This window comes from Delphinus delphis, chromosome 6 (genome assembly GCF_949987515.2).
Source record: "Delphinus delphis chromosome 6, mDelDel1.2, whole genome shotgun sequence".
NCBI lineage: Eukaryota > Metazoa > Chordata > Mammalia > Artiodactyla > Delphinidae > Delphinus > Delphinus delphis.
In genome coordinates, this window is record NC_082688.1 from 686,226 (window position 1) to 699,403 (window position 13,178).

General features: G+C 46.1%; 1 pseudogene; it reads right to left on the bottom strand.

The window, feature by feature from the left end:
• Nucleotides 1-438: 438 nt before the first annotated feature.
• LOC132426844 (kinetochore-associated protein DSN1 homolog pseudogene) lies at nucleotides 439-12,194 on the bottom strand (annotated as a pseudogene).
• Between the last annotated feature and the right edge of the window lie 984 nt (nucleotides 12,195-13,178).

A 13,178-nucleotide genomic window follows, 5' to 3' on the forward strand; every position in this document is an offset into this window, starting at 1 on the left:
CACTGGCAGAACAGGTCTTCCGATAGATGGATATTTTCAGGAGACAATTTTATGAGCCCAGTTCTTGTATCTCCTCGTATCTAGACAAGCACTCAAATCCTTCACGGCGACGTCTGCTCCTCATGACTGGCAGTGACATGCACGAGACGAGCAGAAACCTTCTACAAAAAATATGTGCTCGACTGCATGCACTCCCCCTTCACCCAGACCACATCTATACTGGCCTTCCTCCCTGCCTCTGTGGAGCCGTTTCTCAGAGCGATCTGGGATGCTGTCTCCCGGGTTGCAGCCCTCATTTTGCCCCAAATAAAACTCAAATCGCAACTCTCACGTTGTGCATTTTTTTAAGTCGACAGTTCCCATCACTTCTAGAAAAAACTTAAGGAACCCTATAGCCACCCGGTCACCTCCAAAGGCGAGAGGGTGGAGAATACCAGCTCAGACGCCAGGCAGTCCCCAGGCGCTGGGAAGTCTGCCATTCCTCTCCTCTTGAGCATCTTGTGGCAGGAAAGCTGCAGAAGGTGACTGACAAGACCCAGAGCAACATGTGGTGGGCGGGGCTTGCAGCTGAAGCTCCGGAAGTTTGAAGCCGGCGAGGGATCTGGCTGTTGGTGGCGTCTCTTCCCAAACTGTACTGACCCCTACTGGAAGCACTGAGAACTTTTGCCCATGAAGGCCTGAAGCTGCCCCACTGATAATTGCAGTTCTTCTATAACCATTGCCATACAATCTAAGACCTTCCTCTGGTTCTCTAATCTTTTATGGTAGTCAGGATTTGTGTGAAGAGCTTCACACTGGGAAGATCGAGATATGTCATAGGTTCCACTTCAATCTCCGTCATTTTGGCTTCGATTGATTCTTGTATCGTGTGATAAGATGCATCCGTTCTCACAGTGCAGCAAGAGCTGGCCCGAGGTCTGGCATTCTACGGAAAACTTTGCTGTGCAGTCCTTCATCTCAGCCGCTGGTGTTTCCAGAGGCAAGTCTGAGGCTTCTCCTTTGGCTCTTCAGAATATTTTTGTAGACTTCCATCACTTTCTACTGGCTGCAAACATTTCAACTCTTCAGAAAGAGAAGGTGCTTAGGTTCTAAAACTTTCAAGACTGAAAATAATGGGGTTTTGTAATAAAGAATTGCAAGACAAAAAATAACCAAATGGAAAAACCTGGAGTTAAAAAGCACAACAGGGCTTCCCTGGTGGTGCAGGTGTTAAGAATCCGCCCACCAATTCAGGGGACACAGGTTCAATCCCTGGTCCGGGAAGATCCCACATGCCACGGAGCAACTAAGCCTGCGCGCCTCAACTATTGAGCCTGCGCTCAGAGCCTGCGAGCCACAACTACTGAAGCCTGCGCACCTAGAGCCTGTGCTCCGCAACAAGAGAAGCCACCGTGATGAGATGCCCGTGCACCGCAATGTAGTCGCCCCTGCTGGCCGCAACTAGAGAAAGCCCGCGCGCAGCAACGAAGACCCAACGCAGCCAAAAATAAAATAAATAAATAAATTTATATTTTAAAAAAGCTCAACAAATGAAATAAAAAATCCACAAGGTTCTGGTCGTAGAGCAACTGGACATCCACATGCAAAAAAATTAATCTGGGGGAGTGGGATGAATTGGGAGATTGTGACTGACATATATACGCTACTATGTATAAAATAGAGAACTAATGAGAACCTGCTGTATAGCACAGGGAAGTCTACTCAATGCTCTGTGGTGACCTAAATGGGAAGGAAATCCAAAAATCTAAAAAAGAGGGGATACATTCATACGTATGACTGATTCGCTTTGTTGTACAGCAAGAAACTAACACAGCATTATAAAGCAACTATACACCGTGCCCCGGTCTGGGAAGATCCCACATGCCGCGGAGCCTAGTTAGCCCCTACAGTCTTGTAAACTGATTCTAGAAACAATTTCCTTATACTATATCTCCCACTGATTTTTTTCCTCTGGTCGAACCCTAACTGACACAGGGATCAAAGCAAAAGTCAATGAGGAAACGATAGTCTTTTCAAAACATGCTGCTGGGACACTTGGATATTGGCGTGTAAAAAGATTAATTTAGACCCTCATGTCACAGCATGTACAAAAATTAGTACAAAAATGGTTCATAGACCTGAATGTAAGAGCTAAAAACATAAAACCATTTAGAATAACACATAGACTAGGACTTCCCTGGTGGTGCAGTGCTTAAGAATCTGCCTGCCAATGCCACGGATACAGGTTCGAGCCCTGGTCTGGGAAGGTCCCACATGCCGCGGAGCAATTAAGCCCGTGTGCCACAACTACTGAGCTCGTGCTCTGGAGCCTGCAAGCCACAACTACTGAGCCTGGGCACCACAACTACTGAGATCTCGCTCTAGAGCCTGCGAGCCACACTACTGAGCCGGGCACCTAGAGCCCATGCTCCACAACAAGAGAAGCCACCGCAATGAGAAGCCTGTGCACCGCAACGAAGAGTAGCCCCCGCTCACCGCAACTAGAGAAAGCCCACGCGCAGCAACGAAGACCCAATGCAGCCAAAAATAAATAAATAAATAAATTTATTTTTAAAAAAACTTAGAAAAACCTTTACGACCCTGGATTAAGCAGAGTTCTTAGATACAACATCAAAGGCATGATCCATTCCAGAAAAAAGAAATTTGACTTCATAAAAATTAAAAACTAAAACAAAAAAACCAACATTTTGCACTTCAAAAGACTTTTTTTTTTTTTCCGGTACGCGGGCCTCTCACTGTTGTGGCCTCTCCCGTTGCGGAGCACAGGCTCCGGACGCGCAGGCTCAGCGGCCATGGCTCACGGACCCAGCCACTCCGCGGTACGTGGGATCCTCCCGGACCGGGGCACGAACCCGTGTCCCCTGCATCGGCAGGCGGACTCTCTACTACTGCACCACCAGGGAAGCCCCAAAAGACATTTTTAAGGGAACTATACTCACTATCTTATAATCACCCATAATGGAAGAGAATGTAAAAAAAGAATATATACACACACACACACACACACACATATATATAATTGAATCACTTTTTTGTACATCTGAAACTAATGTAACAGTGTAAATCAACTATATTTCAATAAAAATATTTGAAAAAATACATTTTTAAATTATGAACATTAAAAACAACCTACAGACTGGGAGAAATACATATTTGCATATCATATATCTGATAAAACACTTACAGCCCAAATATATAAAGATCAACTCAATAATAAGACAAGCAACCCGAATAATAGAAATGGCTGATAAGCACATGGAAAAATGCCCAGCACCGTTAGTTATTAGGGAAATGCAAAGTAAAACCGCACATCAGTATCGCTGTAATAAAACGACTGTTAGTAACAGGTTTGGGCAGGGATGTGCAGAAGCTGCGACCCTCATACACTGCTGGTGGAATGAAGAATGGTGCTGCCACTTTGGAAAGCAGTTCGGCAGATTCTTTAAAAATTAAACAAAAAAAAATCTTTTTATATGACTCAACAATTCCACTCCTTGTTATTGATTCAGGATAAATAAAAACACATGTCCATACAAAGAAATTTTTGGCAAATGTTCCTTGCACCATTTATGCATAAGAGCAAAAAAAAAAGGAAACAATCCAAATGTCCATTAACTGGTGAATGAGTAAACGAAATGTCTTTGATCCATTTAATGGAATACTATTTAGCAATAGAAAGAAGGGCACCAACTGCCGATATGTCCTCGGGCAAGGCACGGGTGCGCCTCAAAAACGTGCTGAGTGAAAGAAGTCAGAGGCGAAAAGCTGCAAAAGATTCCATTTGTATGAAATGCTTTTTTTTTTTAAGTTATTTTTTTTGATGTGGACCATTTTTAAAGTCTTTATTGAATTTGTTACAATATTGCTTCTGTTTTATGGGTTTTTTTGGATTTTTGGCTGCGAGGCATGTGGGTTCTTAGCTCCCCAACCAGGGATCAAACCCTCAATCCTTGCACTGGAAGGCGAAGTCTTGATCTCTGGACCTCCAGGGAAGTCCCCTGAAATGCTTTTTTAAAAAGGCAAACCTATAGAGGCAGGAAGAGGATTAGTGGTTGTCTGAGAAACGGGTAGGAACAGGGATTCATGGAAAACGAGCAGGATGGATCTTTCTGGATGATGGAAATATTCTAAACCTGAATTGTGGTGATATTTGCACCGTTCTGCAAATTTACTAAAAATCAATAAATTAGCGGGACTTCCCTGGTGGTACAGTGGTTAAGAATCAGCCTGCCAATGCAGGGGACACGGGTTTGAGCCCTGGTCCAGGAAGATCCCACATGCCGCGGAGCAACTAAGCCCGTGCACCACAACTACTGAAGCCCTCCGGCCTAGAGCCCGTGCTCTGCAACAAGAGAAAGCCACTGCAACGAGAAGCCTGCGCACCGCAAGGACGAGTAGTCCCCGTTCAAGGCAAATAGAGAAAGCCCGTGCACAGCAATGAAGACCCAACCCAGCCAAAAATAAATAAATAAATAAAAATTAAAAAAAAATAAAAAATAGAAATAAATTGTCCACTTAAAACGAGTATATTTTGTGGTATGGAAGTGATACCTCAATCAAGCTGTTTTTTTAAAAAATAAACAAGAAAGCTCCAACATAAAAAACAAACTAAACCAGACTGGTTAGGGTTATAAATTTAGGTGGTTGAAGTATGAAGAATACAAGGTGGTAGGGACTTCCCTGGTGGTCCACTGGTTAAGACTCCGTGCTCCCAATGCAGGGGGACTGGGTTCGATCCCCGCTCAGGGAACTAGATCCCACATGTCGCAACTAAAGATCCCGCATGCCACAACTAAGACCCAGTGCAACCAAACAAATAAATACTAAAAACAAAAAACACCAAGGTGGTAATTACCTTAAAATTGGGGTGGTTATCGCGTGGGGCAGGGGAGAGGCACCAGGGAGGGTTGGGGTGGGAGCCAGTGAGTAGAGGGGAGGCTAGGGGGCTCCTAGGAGACTGACCACGTCCTGTTTCTTGACCTGGATGGTGAGCACATGAGTGCTTGCTTTACAGTAAAACGTTTTTATTTCTGTATTTATTTATATATTATATATATATATAATATATATATAATATATATAATATATATATTATATATATATTTTTTTTATTTATATATATTTTTGCCACACCACATGGCTTGCAGGATCTTAGTTCCCCTACCAGGGATTGAACCTGGGCCACAGCAGTGAAAACACCAAGTCCACTGGACTGCCAGGGAATTCCCATAAAACTTTAAATATATATTTTGTTTTATAGATGTTTCTTGACATATGTTATATTACACAATAGTAACCCTTTACAATACCAACCAAAAAATGTATTGTTTCTGGGAACAAATCTAACAAAAACGAGGAAGACGTGTCTACAGCAAATTACAAACTTCACTGCAAAGCAGTAAATCAGCCCTGAATAAGTGTACGGCAGGGCAAAGGGATCATTATTCCCCAAATTGACTTGTAGAGTCAATGCAACTCTGATCAAATCCTCAAAGGTTTTTCAAAGAATTTAACAAAATCAAATTAAAAACAAGCCCAAGAAGAGCCACGTGACTCTTCAAGAATAATGATATCCCGCTAGCTGTTATGGCTTCTGCAGACTTATAAAGCCGTAACTATCAGGACAGCATGATCTCGGCCCAGGGAAAACAAACTGATCCACAAAAGGCAATAGAGAGCCCAGAACAGTCCACAGGCACATACACAACCTGGAACACTGATTATAGAGCATCTGAAGGAACTAGTTCATAAATAAATCAATAAAATAAAATAGCAAAATCAATATAAATGAAATACAATAATAATATCTCATATGCAGGGTTGAAACAAAGGGACAGAGTTAAAATACTTGGACAAGAATCGTCCTTAGGTTGGAGAGGGCTAAATGGGAGCCCATGTGATGGAAAGTCCCTTCACTGCTCCAGTGAGGATATAAGACGTGTTAGATTAGGTGTTCCTGGTATAACCGCCAACCAATTAAGGAGAAAAATGGAACACTGGGCATTGGAGGGTACCAGTACAAAAAGAAGTGAGAAATAAGAAAAAAGAAGCATAGAAAAAACTGGACAACTAAAAGGCACAAAATAAAGTCAAAAGAAGAAGTTTAAGTTGTGGAATTAATTATAGAACCCTCAGTTAAAGTTGGAGTCAGGACGGGTCTGTAGGGAGCTCTCTCCACGAATATGCACGTCAATTACCCCAAACAGGAAGAGATTTCCGCCTACATCTTGGACAGGAAGGTGCCTCTACTTACCATCAGTCAGGAGGAAGGAAACTTCCCTCCACCCCCGACAGCCCAGCCAATCAGAGACTGCAGGGGCCCAGTCAATGGGAAGACTCCATTGAACCCCAGCTCCTCCAATGGAATCTTTGGTTATCACAGCCCCTCCCTACTCCTCCTTTTCCCTATAAAAGCAAGTTCCCCCTCCTTGTTCTCTGGATTTGGCTTTTTTGTTTGCCATAGTTTCCACATCCCAAATTGCAATTCCTCTGCTATTCCTGAATAAGCTTGCTTTCGCTGGTAAAATAACTGGCTACCATTTACTGAAGTTGATATATTTATATGGTGTCAGAAGTGGGATCTGAAGGCGGCGAACCCCAAGAGATGACAGGCCCTGGAATGGAGCGAGGTACCCACACTGTGAGCCCTTCATGCTCATCACTTCCCTGAGTCTCTTCTTGTATTCCAAACTGCTTCTTTGCGTTTTGAGTTCTCTAGCTTTTTTCGGGATCTGGAAAGGCTTTGTCCTTTCAGGGGAGAGGTTTCATCCTTTCTGGTTCAAGGTTTCGCCCTTGGTGAATACTCAGTTGTCTTCTGGAGTGTGCAAGAGTGGGGGGATCGAGCTAACTGGAATCGAATAATTTGCTTTATTCCTTCTGGAATCTGGGCTAGGACTCCAGCAACTTTCTTGGGTTTCCAGGAGAACTTAAGGAAAAGGGATCCTGGTCATCTATGCGCTCTGAGGGCAGCCCTCCCTCAGGGACTCTGGAAGGTTCATGTTTGAAAGCTATGGACCCTGACATGCTCGTTTCTTTTTCCCCTGACATGCTCATTTTTAACTAAGTGGGCTGAACCAACTAAAAGTAATCCAGAATTATCACGGCCATTACAGGGAACTTTCAATCTTCCCAAACTTGTTTTTCTTAAGATTAAATTGGAGAACTGTGGTTCTAAAATTTTGTTTTATTTAATTTATTATTTTTTAAATTAATTTATTTACTTTTGGCTGTGTTGGGTCTTCGTTGCTGCACGCGGGCTTTCTCTAGTTACGGCGAGGGGGGCTACTCTTCCTTGCGGTGCACGGGCTTCTCATTGCAGTGGCTTCTCTTGTTGCAGAGCATGGGCTCTAGGCGCACGGGCTTCAGCAGTTGTGGCACGCAGGCTCAGTAGTTGTGGCGCGCTGGCTTAGTTGCTCCACGGCATGTGCGATCTTCCCGGACCAGGGATCAAACCCGTGTCCCCTGCATTGGCAGGCGGATTTTTAACCACTGCGCCACCAGGGAAGTCCCATGTGGTTCTAAAATTAAATAAGAAGAATGGGATATTTATTTTCATTGGTACCTGGAAGCTTGCAACTGTGCACCAAAGTCTAAAATTGCCTCTTTGCAAGATGCGATTTCTAAAGTGGCCAAAACAACTAAAAAACTTGAAAAGAGCAGAACAGTTTCTGAAGCCTTGTGCTCCTTGAGTTCCCCTCCCCTAACTTCTTTGTCTCTGGCACCATCTTGTGTGTCTTCTCCGTCCCCTTTGTCTCAGACTCCGCCCCCTTTGTTTCTTCCTTTCCCCTCCCCTGTGAAAACCTGCCCCTTTAAAATCAGACCCTCAGGGGGACTTCTCTGGCGGTCCAGTGGTTGAGGCTTCACCTTCCAATGCAGGGGGTGCAGGTTCAATATGTGGGCAGGTAGCTAAGATCCCACATGCCTCGAGACCAAAAAACCAAAACATAAAACAGAAGCAGTATTGTAACAAATTCAATAAAGACTTCAGAAGTGGTTCACATCAAAAAAAAACTTTAATAAAAATTAAATAAAAATAAAATAAAATTGAACCCTCTTAGGGTCCAAATGCTTAACCTCTAATTATAGTTTTTAAGTTAACTGGAGCAGGACTCCCCTGGTGGCACAGTGGCTAAGAATCCGCCTGTCAATGCAGGGGACACAGGTTTGAGCCCTGGTCCACGAAGATCCCACATGCCACGGAGCAACTAAGCCCGTGCGCCACAACTACTGAAGCCCGTGTGCCTAGAGCCCGTGCTCCGCAACGAGAAGCCACCACAATGAGAAGCCTGTGCACTGCAACGAAGACCCAGTGCATCCAAAAATAAATAAACTGAAATAAATAAATTTATAAAAAAATACTTAGGTAAAACTAAAACAATTTTCTTTCATTTACTAAGAGGACAAGGTTTTCTTGGAATATTGGTTTGCTTCTCGTGGGAGATTATGAATTTTTCTTTACCATTTTTTAAAGTAAACTGCTTAGAAAGCAAAGATTTGTGTTTTAACAAAATTATTTCCTGTGCTTACGTTGTCTTATTCAGGACTTTCATTACTAAAGAAAACTGAGTCTTCTCAATATTTTTTATTTATTTATTTTTGGCTGCATTGGGTCTTTGTTGCTGCACGCGGGCTTTCTCTAGTTGCGGCAAGTGGGGGCTACTCTTCGTTGTGGTGCGCGGGCTTCTCATTGCAGTGGCTTCTCTTGTCGTCGCGGAGCATGGGCTCTAGTAGTTGTGGCTCGCAGGGTCTAGAGCGCAGGCTCAGTGGTTGTGGCTCACGGGCTCTAGAGTGCAGGCTCAGTAGTTATGGTGCACGGGCTTAGTTGCTCTGCGGCATGTGGGATCTTCCTGGACCAGAGCTCAAAGCCGTGTCCCCTGGATTGGCAGGCGTATTCTTAACCACTGCGCCACCAGGGAAGTCCTCTTCTCAATATTAAAAGAGCTAAAAAAATTAAAAATAAATAAAAGAGCTAAGTTTTGCTTACAACTATGTAACCTCTTGTATTTGCCTTTGAAATCTTTTATTGTTACTTTGGTCAGACAGATAATTAAGTATCATTTCATAATGATCTGTGGTCCTGTTTGGTCAAATGTCCAACACCTTTTGTTGCTTTTGACAAACTTACCCCAAATCATGTTATAAATGAAGTCTTGCTGACCTTACACTAACTGGGCTCTTCCAGAGGGCCCCTGGAGAATCTCAAAGGATTTGTCTCTCACCTGGTAAAATGCTGAACTAATCAGGCTTATTTGATGAGCTAGATTACATGGGAAGCTTGTAATAGGCTTCTAAATAAGAAGGAATACAGAACCTTTTAACCTTATAGTTGTATAGGTACATATTAACATGCGCTCAAAATCATATGAAATTGCTAAATTCTGAGATGTCCTGATATAATGTTATTGGTCATGATTTTTGTTTTGTTTCTGTTTTTTGGGTTTTTTTGGTCGTGCTGCATGGCTTGCAGGGTCTTAGTTACCCGGGCCCCAGCAGTGAAAGCGCCAAGCCCTAACCACCGGACCACCAGGGAATTTCCAACCGCTCACCATTTTAAACATATGTCAAAAAGATAAGCTGATCCCCTTGCCACTCCCATTATAATGAATTCTCATCAGATTTTTAATAATGGGCATTTTCAAGTCTTTCTGTCATTATAGTTACTGCGTTACTCTGATGCTTCTCGTAATGTGTTCCTCTTTAAAGAGATTCACGGAAAGGACTCTGACGGGTACTCTGAAACAGTTTTCTTTCTTATAACTCTAAGATCATACGACTGAACTGTGTAAGAATTTCTAAAACTCTAATGGAAAACCAATTGCTTTAATGTTTTGCTTTCCAGACATAACGGATCCCCTTTTCTCCTCTCCTTTAAGCTGTCTATAACTTAAAACAATTTGGTAAAGTGTACATTGGCATCAAAGGTTGAAGCATTTACATTTTCTCCCTACCTGGTCCCTCAAGAGTTCTGAAACTCTTCTTAAGTATTTTTGTTTTTCATGACAGTGGACGTATGTGCACACGTTCAATGGAGTCTGTTGTCCCTGAACAGGACACCCAAAGCACGTGGTTCTTTGATCCGAGCTGAGAAAGGGAGAAATACTTCTGCATTGTAAAGGCCTCATTGCTTCTACTGAAAATAACCAGTTGGGCAATGCCCTGGCGGTCCAGTGGTTAGGACTCCGTGCTCTCACTGCCGAGAGCCCAGGTTCGATCCCTGGTGGGGGAACTAAGATCGTGCAAGCCACATGGTGTGGTCAAAAAAAAAAAAAAGTTTAAGAAAATAGTTAGGATTAACATATACACACTACTATACATAAAACAGATAACCAACTCAATATTTTATAATAACCTATAAGGGAAAAGAATCTGAAAAAGAACATATATGTGTGTGTGTGTAACGAATCACTTTGCTGTCCACCTGAAACTAACGTAACATTGTAAATCAACTATACTTCAATTAAATTTTGAAAAACTAAAAAAGAAAGAAAATCACCAAGCTCTGGCAGAGCACTCCTTTTGCAGCACACTCCTGGAAGACCAAGACCCCGAATGTCACAGCCCACAGCCTGGAGATTCTGGGTGCTGGAAAAGGCACCTCCAAAAGGATCCTCTCCAGGCTCGCCAGCAGGGCCCCATCAAATCCTGTTGACTAACGCTTGTGCCACCAAACTCCAGAGAGGGGACTCCTGGGTTCAGTGTCCCATCTAAAGGAGGCACCAAATCCCAACTGGACCTGTACACTCTCTGGCGACCTGAAGATAATGCCCATTAGGACCCGAAGCAGAGGACATCTGAGGCCAACAGCTTTCCCAAAACGTCTGGACCAGGCCTGTATACCTTTACTTCAATACAGTCCCTCACCCTGTTCCTCCCTCCCTTCTATGGAAGGACAACACCCTCATTCGTATCTCCCAGTCCCTGAAGAAAGGGGGAAACCTCTCCGATTGCTCGATTTGCCATTGGAATCCTCAGCTGGCCCAGCATAGCAACGGCCTCTTGGTTCAGCCTATAAGTAATTTCACTGGGGTTCCAGATGCTGCTGTCTGTCCAAATTGTCCTGCAGGCCCATTTTATAGAGTTAGGGAGCTAAGCCCACCTAAATGTATTTCTTGCTTCAATTTGACCCACCCCTGGCATAGGAAAACAAGATCCTTTGAATATCTGCATGAAAGTTCAACGGAGCTGGCAATGCAAGTTGAGTCATCTGTAAACTCGCTGACATATCCGTACATCCAGGTAACTTCCTGTCGTGGAACAACAAAATTTCCGAGCCTTGGCTAAGCAATGCCAGTGCCTCTGCACCAATGAAGGAACCCAGAGATTCCATCACTCGTGTGGAGGCTTCATGAGCGCCCCCTGGTTTCACCTCCATATGTGGAAGTTTGGGGGATGGCCTTTATGCTTGGGCAGCCCATTGTCTTGATGGCTGGAGAACACAGGACGGTGTGCCCTGCTGTATTCACTGTCCTGTTCTCCTGACATAACTGAACAGAAGCCTCACGTTGATCCGTCCCATTAAACCTCTATAACTGCCTTAAGCAAGAAATTCCAGCAGGCGTAAGAGATTCTGCCTTTACCTCTGTAGGGAGAGCTTTCCTCCCACGGATGGACATATGATGAGGAATCTCTCCCTGACACTAGGAGAGTTAGCCACTCCGGAGCCAAAGCAGTTTCAGCTCAGTGATGGTCACTTAACTCACCAGCCAAGGTGGTTTCAGGTAACCACGAGCCTGCAATTACCTACCTGCTGAGCAAGGAGGTGTCTGCAGCAGCAAACCCCTCTTGCTGCAAGTGGTTAAATGCCCCTGGGGAAGCACAGACCCAATGACATAAGGCTAAAGAGCAAGGACGTTGGCTAGAGCGACGTCACCGGACAACCCGCTGTCTCTCAGGTGTATTCAGCTGGATACCTGCAGGTCTGGCTCCTGCTTTAGAAGCGTCGTGCAAACTGGCCATCCCTCGCAGCCCCCAGGGAGCCCGGGAGCTGGGAGGAATCCAGCCTTTCCCGGCAGGACGTGCCCCCTCCCCACCCTTCCCGTCGGGGCCCAGGGGCTGCGTGCCAGCTTGGCAGGTCAGCCGCTTCCCTGTGCCGGAACAGGCTCCTCTCCCTGACAAACCTCAGCGCATCCAGGTCTGCAGCCGACCACCATGACCACCACGAAGAGGATGGATGGCGGCGAGGCGGCTGTGACCATGCGGGACCCCCAGGGATGGGGCGTCTGACAGGGTCTCTAGAGACCAGCCCCCGTGGTCCTTGAGGTTCTGGGAGGGCAGGGGTCGGGCTGAGCTCGGCGGTGCGGGACTGGAGCTCCTGGCACGGTCCACGCTGGCGGCGCCTCCACCCTGACCAGCCCTCCCCTCGGCCCCTAGCTGTGCTCCCGTCCCGCCCACCTCCCAGGCCGCGCCCTCCTCCCGGGTGGGTGGGGCCGTGCTGACCCGCGTGCCCACCACGAGACAGCACTGAAACTGCCTCGCCCCCCTTGGGAGCCCAGCCCAGGAGGGGCCTCAAGGCTCACCCACCCCAGCCAGCCGGCGCGGTTCCTGCAGTCCCGCTCGGGGAGACACGAGCCTGCGGAGCCAGGGCTGTGGAGAAGCCAGGATGGCAAGCGTGAGGCCCCAGTCCAGGCCTGGGAAGCAGTGGACCTCTGAGGTCTGAGGGATCCCTACTCGAGGCCTCCCCCGAGTTCAGCACCCTGGAGCAGGTTGGTGGGCAGCGCAGGGGGATCCAGGAAGTCAGGGCCCCCGACTTGGACCCACCTCCTGCTGCTGTCACCCTGAGAGAGCCCCCCTTCTGGACCACTTAGGGAATATTCCACTGGACCAGTTCATTGGGTGGAGCCCCCACCCATCCCTTTGCCTGCCGGGGAGCTCCTGGGCCCAAGAGGCCATGAGAAGTCCAGGCAGACCCACGGGATTCTTGCAGTGGTGAAGCATCCGGAATTTTAGGCCCCCGGGGTGAGCAGGTGTGTGTGGGGGAGTGTGTGTTCGGCTGCTGCGGGCACCCGAAAGACTCGTGGTCACATGCGACTCTGCAGGGGACCAGCTGTGTGTCCCTGGGGTCTGCTCACGCTGTCTGCCGTCATCTATCCTGTCCCACAGAGACAGACCTACCCACTCCCGGGGAGCCAGCCCTGTGGGACATACTGGCGCTGAAGAATGCAGGCTGGATTAAGGACCCA